Below are 9,002 nucleotides of genomic sequence, written 5' to 3' on the forward strand. Positions count from 1 at the left end.
TGTTTGTCTTTATTGATACGGGGACGTACAATAATGTCATGAACTGGTGAGCAATTCCTTGATTAAGTAATACCACGTAGGGATAGGGGTAGGACGATCAATTGTTTCTAACTTCTGCTCTATAATGCTTTACTAATTTCTAGGGGAGGCTAGGGATAGCAAGCCAGTAATAAGTAATAGGCTCTTTTCACCGAGGGATCGGGTTAAGGGTAGGCTAAGAAAGTTGCATGACAATTAATTAATCAAGCTAATAATTCAAGAGGAGTAAATAAGAGAGANNNNATAAGATGAAATTGTAAACCCCCAACAACTCCATTCATCCATTGTTTTCTTCTTGTCAATTGAATCAATCTCTTTTGCATGTTCATATTTTATTCTCATATTCAATTAATTAATTTTTATTTTCAAGTCTTACGATTTTAATTCACACGAATGATAAGGCCTTTCGAGTCTCTTGGGAAAACGATACTTGGACTTACCATTTATTATTACTTGATACGATTTGGTACGCTTGCCAATCCGTTAACAAGAGGCTCAAGAACAAAACAACCTTTATCACTTCCAAACATGCATATCAATCAAGAATCATCAACAAGAGTCAAGCCAAGGCATATGTGCAAGCAATCAAGAGACATATCACATAAGAAAGAACATAAGGTGGCTCAATTCTCACACAAGGTATTTCTATCACAATCAATCACCCTCTCAAACATCATAATCATTTTCCAAGCAGAGAAAAGCAAGGATTTCCAACAAATCAGAGTATCAATGAAGTGAAAGACAAGTCTACAACCTAAACCAAGTCCAGAAATAAAGCGAAACAAGTAAAATTGTACACAAGACACAATAAAACTACCTAGAAAACAAAACATTAAAAATTTAACGCAAAAAAAAACAAAAAAATTAACAAAGAAAATAGAAATCTCCCCCAATAGACCACACTTAAACTACACAGTGTCCTCAATGTGTCACAAGCATAAGATCAGAAATCAGAATAATTAACATATCATGGACAAGTGCAATACAAGTAGGGAAAATGGGAGAAGGGGAAAAAGAAAACTCCCATGGTCATGGTGGCAGTTGCCAATTTTGGACTTGTAGGGAGATGTTTTCCACCATTGGAGTCAGCAAGGAAGTCTTGAGGAGGAACTGCTTCAGTCTCCAAATTTGATCAAGTAGGGAGATGTCCTCCACAGCTGGATCTAAGAAGCAGTGATTGTTGATGAGTGGGTTCAGTTGGTGCCTATTAATCTTCAAACTGTTGTGTATACTGGCACCCTTGTTCTCCATTGTGAGTGCTTGTTGGTCAAATTCATATGTACCTCCTACAATAGAGTTAGTGCAATGTGGCTCCAAAGAAATGACATGCAAAGGTATAACACCCAATCCCAATGTAACAAACTGACCCTCAAATATACCCTTAGAACATGAATCAATTTCAAATGTAGAAACAATATCAACAACAGACTCAGATTCATGTTCAGTTTATGGAGAACAAACATTCAGATGTGATGGCAAAAAGTGCTTCTGATCATGTAAAGAGTGAAAATTAAAAGCATGCTCATCAACAATACAATCATCAACATACCTATCAACTGCATAATAATCAACAACATAATCAATTTGAGGTGTGTTTACCTCCACTTCCCTGAAGATTTGTAAAGAGGTGGAAGGTGAAGATGGTCTACCTATCTCAAAAGTGTTGCTTATATCTACCTGTTCCTCAACATTTTCATCAAATTCACAGTTAGTATCACCCATCATAAAGTTGGAAGTTGGTTGTAACACATAATTGATTTCAACAAAATAGAGCAAGAACCAACTTCATAACTACATTTAAAATTTTCAGAAAACTATGAAAGATAAAAATTTAATCCTAAGTCTAAAACTTCTGTTTTCATAGTTTCTATGTCAAAATCAACACTAACATGTGAATTTGCAACAGAATCAAGAACATTTGAATGCATAAACAGCTCAGGCAAAGCAAGTGGGAATTCAAGTTTAGAGAAAACCTGTGTTGATTCATGATTCATCTCACCAATAATAGCAGAATGAGCAACTGCATCCTCAGGTGTAAGAGGGGGGCATAAAAGGGTGGGAAAGTAGATGGCGCAGTAGTAAGCTCGTGACTCTGCTCCCCATCTCCTATGTGGATGGCACTAACATCATTTGGAAGTTGAACAGTTTGGAATGGTGATCCCTCTAAAACTTGAGACTGTTCCTCGGTGAGTTGAGTAGCCATCTGCCCCATTTGATCAATCAAAATCTGAACGGAAGCTCTGGTCTCTTGCTGGAAATGAATGTTCTGAATAGTCATCTACTCCAATAACTCCTTCAATGTAGGCTCAGAAGTAGTCGAAGGATGAGGAGTTGGTTGGGCAGGTGCCTCTTGCTGTTGTTGTTGCCTCTGATTTTGCTGTTGTGGCTGCTTGTTATTGTAGATGTTTGTAGCATAAGCTTGAGGCTCATCATGAGTAACAGGGTGCTGCAAAGAAAGACATGCATCAGTATAGTGGTCACTTGAAGGACATATAGCACACAACCGTGCACCAGATGCAGATGGAGGTGCTGGTTTTTGGTTGGATGCCAACTGTATCACCAAACTCAAAAGAGAATCAAGCTTGCTTTCCAAATTCCTATCAACAGCTGATGAAGTTTGGTCAGGCTCATGAAACTGTAGCTGCTGTGGTTCCTGGACTGGTGGAGGCATACAAGCATTCTATAATGGTGGTTCTTGATATTGATGTTGTGAAGTACCATACCATCCCAGGTTAGGATCATTCCACCCAGGATCGTTGCTATATGAATCAAAATGATGCTGAGTAGGGTGGAATATTTCCAAAATCAGATGCTTAAGATCTTCCCAATTGACCTTGAATTCTGGAGGAAGATAATAAAGCCATCCACATGCTGCTTCTTCTACTGAATGTGGGAATGCCTTTAAGAAAATGTGATCATCAGGGACATGTGGAGGTTTCATTACAGAGCAAATGTGTTGGAACCTCTCCAAATGTCTATGTGGGCATTCACCTACAGAACCATAAAACTTAGGCAACAAATGTATCAGTCCAGATGTGAGAACGCAATGATCATCATCCTCATAATGTGTAACTGGCTCCCAAAGAGCACTGTCATGAGTCAGAGGATGAGTCATAATGTCATAGTCATAGCCAGCAGTAGAATCATAACCAGAGTAACAAGCAGGAGTAGAATCATAGTCATAGGCACAGGTAGAAGAAGCAGTATTCACATAACCAAAATAGGTAGACATGTAGAAGAAAGGGGAAAGGAAGAAAGTAAATGCTAAAAATTACGAAACATACAAAACACAACACAACTGAACATGCGACACACACAGACAATAACACACACAAGAAAGAACATCACACTCACAATACAAGACAAAACACAACACACACTAACACAACAAAAGACCTAAAACCTAATCGTTGGTCCCCGGCAACGCGCCAAAATTTGATGGGTGTCGCACCCCATGCAAACTTAATGTGCACAAAGAATGCAATATAAACTAGGAAGTGACTCCTAGGTCGTCTCTCAAGGACCAAACTATGGTTCAGGAATTAGGTTAAACACGCAGTGGGGGGGTTATTGAAAAGTTTGTGTGAATGCAAATGAATTAAATTAAAATATGAATGCAAACAACAATGTAAACACAAATGTAACCAGAAATGGAAATAGAAATGTAAAAACAGAATGTGAAAACAGTTGGTCATTAACTCAATTACTATGCTTCCAATCACATATTAACGACAAGTACACACTACTCTAATCCAAATCCAACACGAATCACCCAACTAAGCGAAGGCTAATTCGGTCTTCAGAATTGCAAACTAAGCGAATGCAATTCTCAAATTCAATCAATCATGCACCATACAGTCTAATCAACTAAGCGAAGACTAAACACCGATTAGGCAACTAAGCGTATACCTAATCGCAAGCACATAACAAATTAAATATTAAGCCAAATCAGAGTAACAACATGGCAATTAAAGTGCAGAAGTCTCATGAATAAACTACTCTAGCCTCTAATCCAACACAGCTAACCGACTAAGAGAAGGTTAATCATGTTATCATAATCGCATACTAAACGAACGCAATGCACCTATTTCATCCTATGTGTTCTATACAGATCGATCAACTAAGCGAAGATACAATCACCAATTGGTCAACTAAGCATATACCCATTGCAAGAACATAGTTAGATTTCACAGAATGTCAAGCAGAGCTTAATAAACACAAGAACAATCCAAGAAATCTCAAGGAAACAAAATAGTATTGCTAACGACCAATCCAACTATCCTAAGCTAACATCACAATTAAGTTACCAAAATCGAACAGAACTCGCAACATTGTAAACGAAAATAATAAGTTGAACGGTACAATAGATAAATACCTAAACGCAATTCAAGCTACTAAATGCAACGAGTAGTACACATTAAAAAAAATTCATTACCGAAATGGTAATGAAAGAGAAGAAGAATGCTTGAACAAATGGCATATGGCAATTCAACAAACGTATTTTTTCTTCAATAAGAAATAACTGGGCTTCTCGAATAAACAAACAAAAGAAAGTTAACAGTGAGTTGTTTCCATGTGTCTTCCTTAGTGTGCAATTGATGAAGAATAAAATGCATCTACATACAGCCTTCTACAAGAAAGATTTAATGCTTCTTGACATCACCATTTCTCTAAAAATTAAGTACTCCAAGACGTCCACTCCTTCACACCATTTCCACACTCCTCATACTACCCCCCAATGAATGTCGGTTGCTGCTTAAAAGGAAGAGAAGAATGACCTATTATGTGGCTGCTACGCTCTACTGTTGCGCCGTGTATGTATGCTTCAGCTCTCTCATCAATCATATTGGGCCGTAGCACCTCACTGCAGATCGTCCCAAGCTGTTGGACTTGAAAGTAATTTGTCCAAGGGCCCCGTTTTAATTGGAATCAGCTTGCTGCAGCGTTTTTGCTTGCTCGAGTGATGCTGGCTGCTGGATGCGTGAGCTGATTCCCATGGGCCGTGACCATGGCAGCAGCGTGTGTACATCCTTGCTACTGTTGGACCAAGGCCGTAAGCAAGAAGCTGTTGGAGCTCTCCTGGACAAACGCTAGACCTCTTTCACTTCAAGCCCAAAATCAGTTGTTGTCGTTACATGCTGGGCCAGCTGCTGTACTTGTGCTTGTGCTGCTGGACTTGTGAGGAGGTTGCACGCTGCTGGATGCTGGCTTGCTTTGCTGCCAACTTGCTGCTTCAATGCTGGCTTGCTTTGCTGCCAACTTGCTGCTTCAATGCTGGATCCTTTCCTTCTCGGATGTGCAGGCCGTGGGCACCAACATTGGACTGTGAGACTGTTGTATGCACCGCTGAAGATGTGGTTGCAGCTTCCTTTTGAAATTATGGGCTCCGCGCGTCTTCAAATGCTAGGCCGTAAACGTGTGCAAAATTAATTGCCAGCAGCGTGTTTCTAGAGTGCAGGCCGTGACACCTCCTTAACCAGCTTGCTACGTGCTCCTTAACCAGCTTGCTACGTGCTTAGTTGATTGCCAGCCTCGTGGACGTGTGTTTGCGCTTTTGGTGGCTGCTGGATGTTTCTTAAAGGCCCAAGTAGCAGCGCCTCTTTTTATTGAGTCTGCACATTTCTATTTTGTTGGATGCACCGTGCAGAATAAATTGTCCATGGGCCCTACTGCACCATTTATCTCCAAGCACAAAAATGAAATGTTGATTCCTAAAGCAAACCCATCAGCTCATCTGTCAACGTGTGCACACATTTAGGCCCATTTGCTTTTTTTTTTTTTATGAAGTTAGCGTGCCCTTTTCAAGTAATAAATCCAGTAGCACCAAGCTTTCTTTTTTTTTTTCATTTAATCTCCAAATGTCCCAAATTATATTTCCAAAATTTTTCCTGCAACTAATAGTGTAAATAATTAACTCAGATAATTTAAAATAATTAAAATTAGAATTTCTGGTCAAATTAAGCACAATTAAAAAAAATGGAAAAAGACTGGACATTTAAGCATAATTCCCTAATTAAATTCGGTACAATAAGCTAAGTGAAATCAAGAAAATATTGATTCATCATTCCATCATAGACACTCATCATCACTTTTGCAGTGTTCATAAAAGGCCTTCCCAGAATTACTGGAATCTTGTCATTAGTCTCCATGTCCAAGACAATAAAATCAATTTTGAATTCAAGATGCTCAATACGAACAACTACATCCTCCACCATACCGAGGTCTTTTAGACGACCCATCTGCTACCATCGTAGAAAGATTAGATGGTTTCAAAGTCACCCCTCTAAATTTCTTCACGTACTTTGACGAAAACATATTAATGCTAGATCCAGAGTCTAGCATGGCTCTCCCCACATCTACATCTTCAATTAGGCATGGAAGAGTAAGGCTTCCTAGGTCCTTCATCTTAGGTGGATGATGTCTCTTTTTAGGTCTTGCACGTACTTCCTGTTTTTCTTCTTCATCTAAATTTATCACCTCTCCAACATAGTTTTTTATTCGCTTGAAGTAAGAAGGAATCTGGGGAAGAGTTTCAATTAAAGGAACATCAGTCACCTGGTTAAAAATATCCCTAAATGACCCACAGTGACTTCCTCTTCTCTCATTTCCTCTCTTTTCTTCCTTATTTTCAATTTTTTTTTCAATCCTCTCTTCTTCTTCTTCTTCCTCACTACTCTCAATCTCTATATTTTCACTCATCTCCTCATCTTCCTCCTCATTACTTTCCACCTCAACAACTTCCTCTTCTGCTTTTCTCTTGCTCCTAGTCACAACAGCTTTGCACTCCTCCTTAGGGTTAACATCAGTATTAGCCCTGACTTCCCCGTACGTCCCCGTATCGACAAAATCAAAGATCATGACACCGAATAAGCTAAACGATGTAAGCTTTAAAATAAGAGAAGAAAACTCAAACTATTGATAATAACAGCATATGGATAAAATAAGAATTTCAATATAGGAGAGTTTAAAAAGGATTACATTGTTCCCTAACAACAAAGGGTTTAGTTCACCATAGAAATGGTGAAACTAGATGGAATTAATGGAAAGAATGAAAGAATAAACCCTAGAATTCGTAAATTGGAGCTCCCGCATCCAAAATCTGCCTCCAAGGAGTGTAGAAGGTGTTGTGTCGTCTTCCTCTACCAAAAGATACGTCCTCTAGGTGATAAGCCTCTCCATTGCTTGATTGAAGACTGGACCTGAGAAGGAAGGAGTTCCAGCAGGTGGCAGCGGAAGTTGATGGAATCAGGGTGGATGTTGACGGCAGAGAAGGAGGTGGTGTGGTCCTAGCTTCAGGCAGCTTCCATTGTTGGACGAAAGCTAAGAGGTGGGAGAGAGTTGAGAGAAGAAGTGACTTTGGCAAGCATTTGCTAAGTTGAGAAGAATTTCAGAATTGGCAGAAATTTCTCATAGAATCCAAAGTGTTTTACAAATGAGGCTTTCATGAATTTATAGATGCATTCATGAAGCCAAGCAAAGAAGAAAATGTGATCCGTAAGAGCTGGATCAAGTTACACGTTTTCACCCATGTGGAAAAGGTGATGGCCTTCTAGAAAGGCTTATTTAAGCACGTGAAAAACACCAATCTAAATGTGAGGGAAAGTTTCTAATGAAGCCCCATATCTTGATAAGAACNCCTCCCCTTTTGGTAGCAATGACCATCTTACCCTTCTCCATGTTTTGGTACATTTGGAGCCTTTCCTTGGTCTCCAATCTTCCATCCAAAAATAGCAAATAGTATTTGACCTTGGGGAGAATACTCATCTTGGAGTTTTTTTACCATCCCTCTTGTGATAGGTTCTATGGTGCTAGGTCTTCTTGTATCATCCCCTCCCTCTTGAGAAGGATTTGCCCTCAAATCCAAAGGGTCTTCATCTTCACTATCATAACCTGCAAAAGGTTTAAGATCAGATACATTGAAAGTAGTATGGACACCATAGTTAGGAGGAAGATCAATTTGATGCTCAATTCCTCTTATGGGAGGAAGCCCTTTTGAAATTTCTTTGGGAAAAAGGTCATCAAACTCTTTCAAAAGTTTTTGAATGGATGGAGAAAGAGTTGAGTTCTTAGAGGCACTAGGGGTGCATGTAAGAGTGCCTTGACAAAGAAGAAGATAGGAGGGTTGCTCAACTTGAAGTGTAGTGATTAAAGTCTTTTTGTTTAAAAGGACTTCATGTTGAGTAACCTTAGGTGGCACACTAGAATCACCTTTCTCATTTTTCTTTATTTTTCTCTTTTGGCTATTTTCTGGCTTTCTTGTAACTTTCATTTGTGTTTGATCATTAGCCACTTGGGTAGGAGTCAAAGGATGAAGCACAAACTTCTTGTCCTTTTGATGGATAGTGATGGTATTGGTTAGACCATGATGGATAGTTTGATGNTCAAATTGCCATGGTCTCCCCAATAACACATGACATGCTTCCATGGGAACTATATCACATAAAACTTCATCTTTGAAGTTCCCAATGGAAAATGCCACTTTCACTTGATTCTTGACTATTATATCCCCATCTTCATTTAGCCAATGAAGTTTGTAAGGGTTTGGATGAGGTATAATGTCAAGCTTCAACTTCTCTACCAACCTTGTGCTACAACAATTGCAGCAAGAACCACTATCAACAATGAGAGAACAATGATTTTCTTGAATTTTACATCTTGTATGAAAGATGTTCTCTCTTTGTGATAGGTGTTCAAGACTTGGTTGGCTACTAAGTATCCTTCTTACCATGAGAAGTTGTCCATCATCAGCATATATTTCCTCTTCTCTTTCTTCTTCCTCACTCTCACTTTCACTAGTTGGGGAATCACTTTCACTACTATAAATGTCCTTGCCTTTCAAAATTTTGTTTCTTTTTGTAGGACATTGAGCAGCTACATGACCCCTTCCTAGACATTTAAAGCACTTGATTTCACTTGTTCTTGTGTGTGAGGGTGTCTCTTTCTTGGGTCTTTCTTCTATTTTG

The sequence above is a fragment of the Vigna radiata genome, chromosome 9 (assembly GCF_000741045.1).
Source record: "Vigna radiata var. radiata cultivar VC1973A chromosome 9, Vradiata_ver6, whole genome shotgun sequence".
In the NCBI taxonomy this organism is placed as follows: domain Eukaryota; kingdom Viridiplantae; phylum Streptophyta; class Magnoliopsida; order Fabales; family Fabaceae; genus Vigna; species Vigna radiata.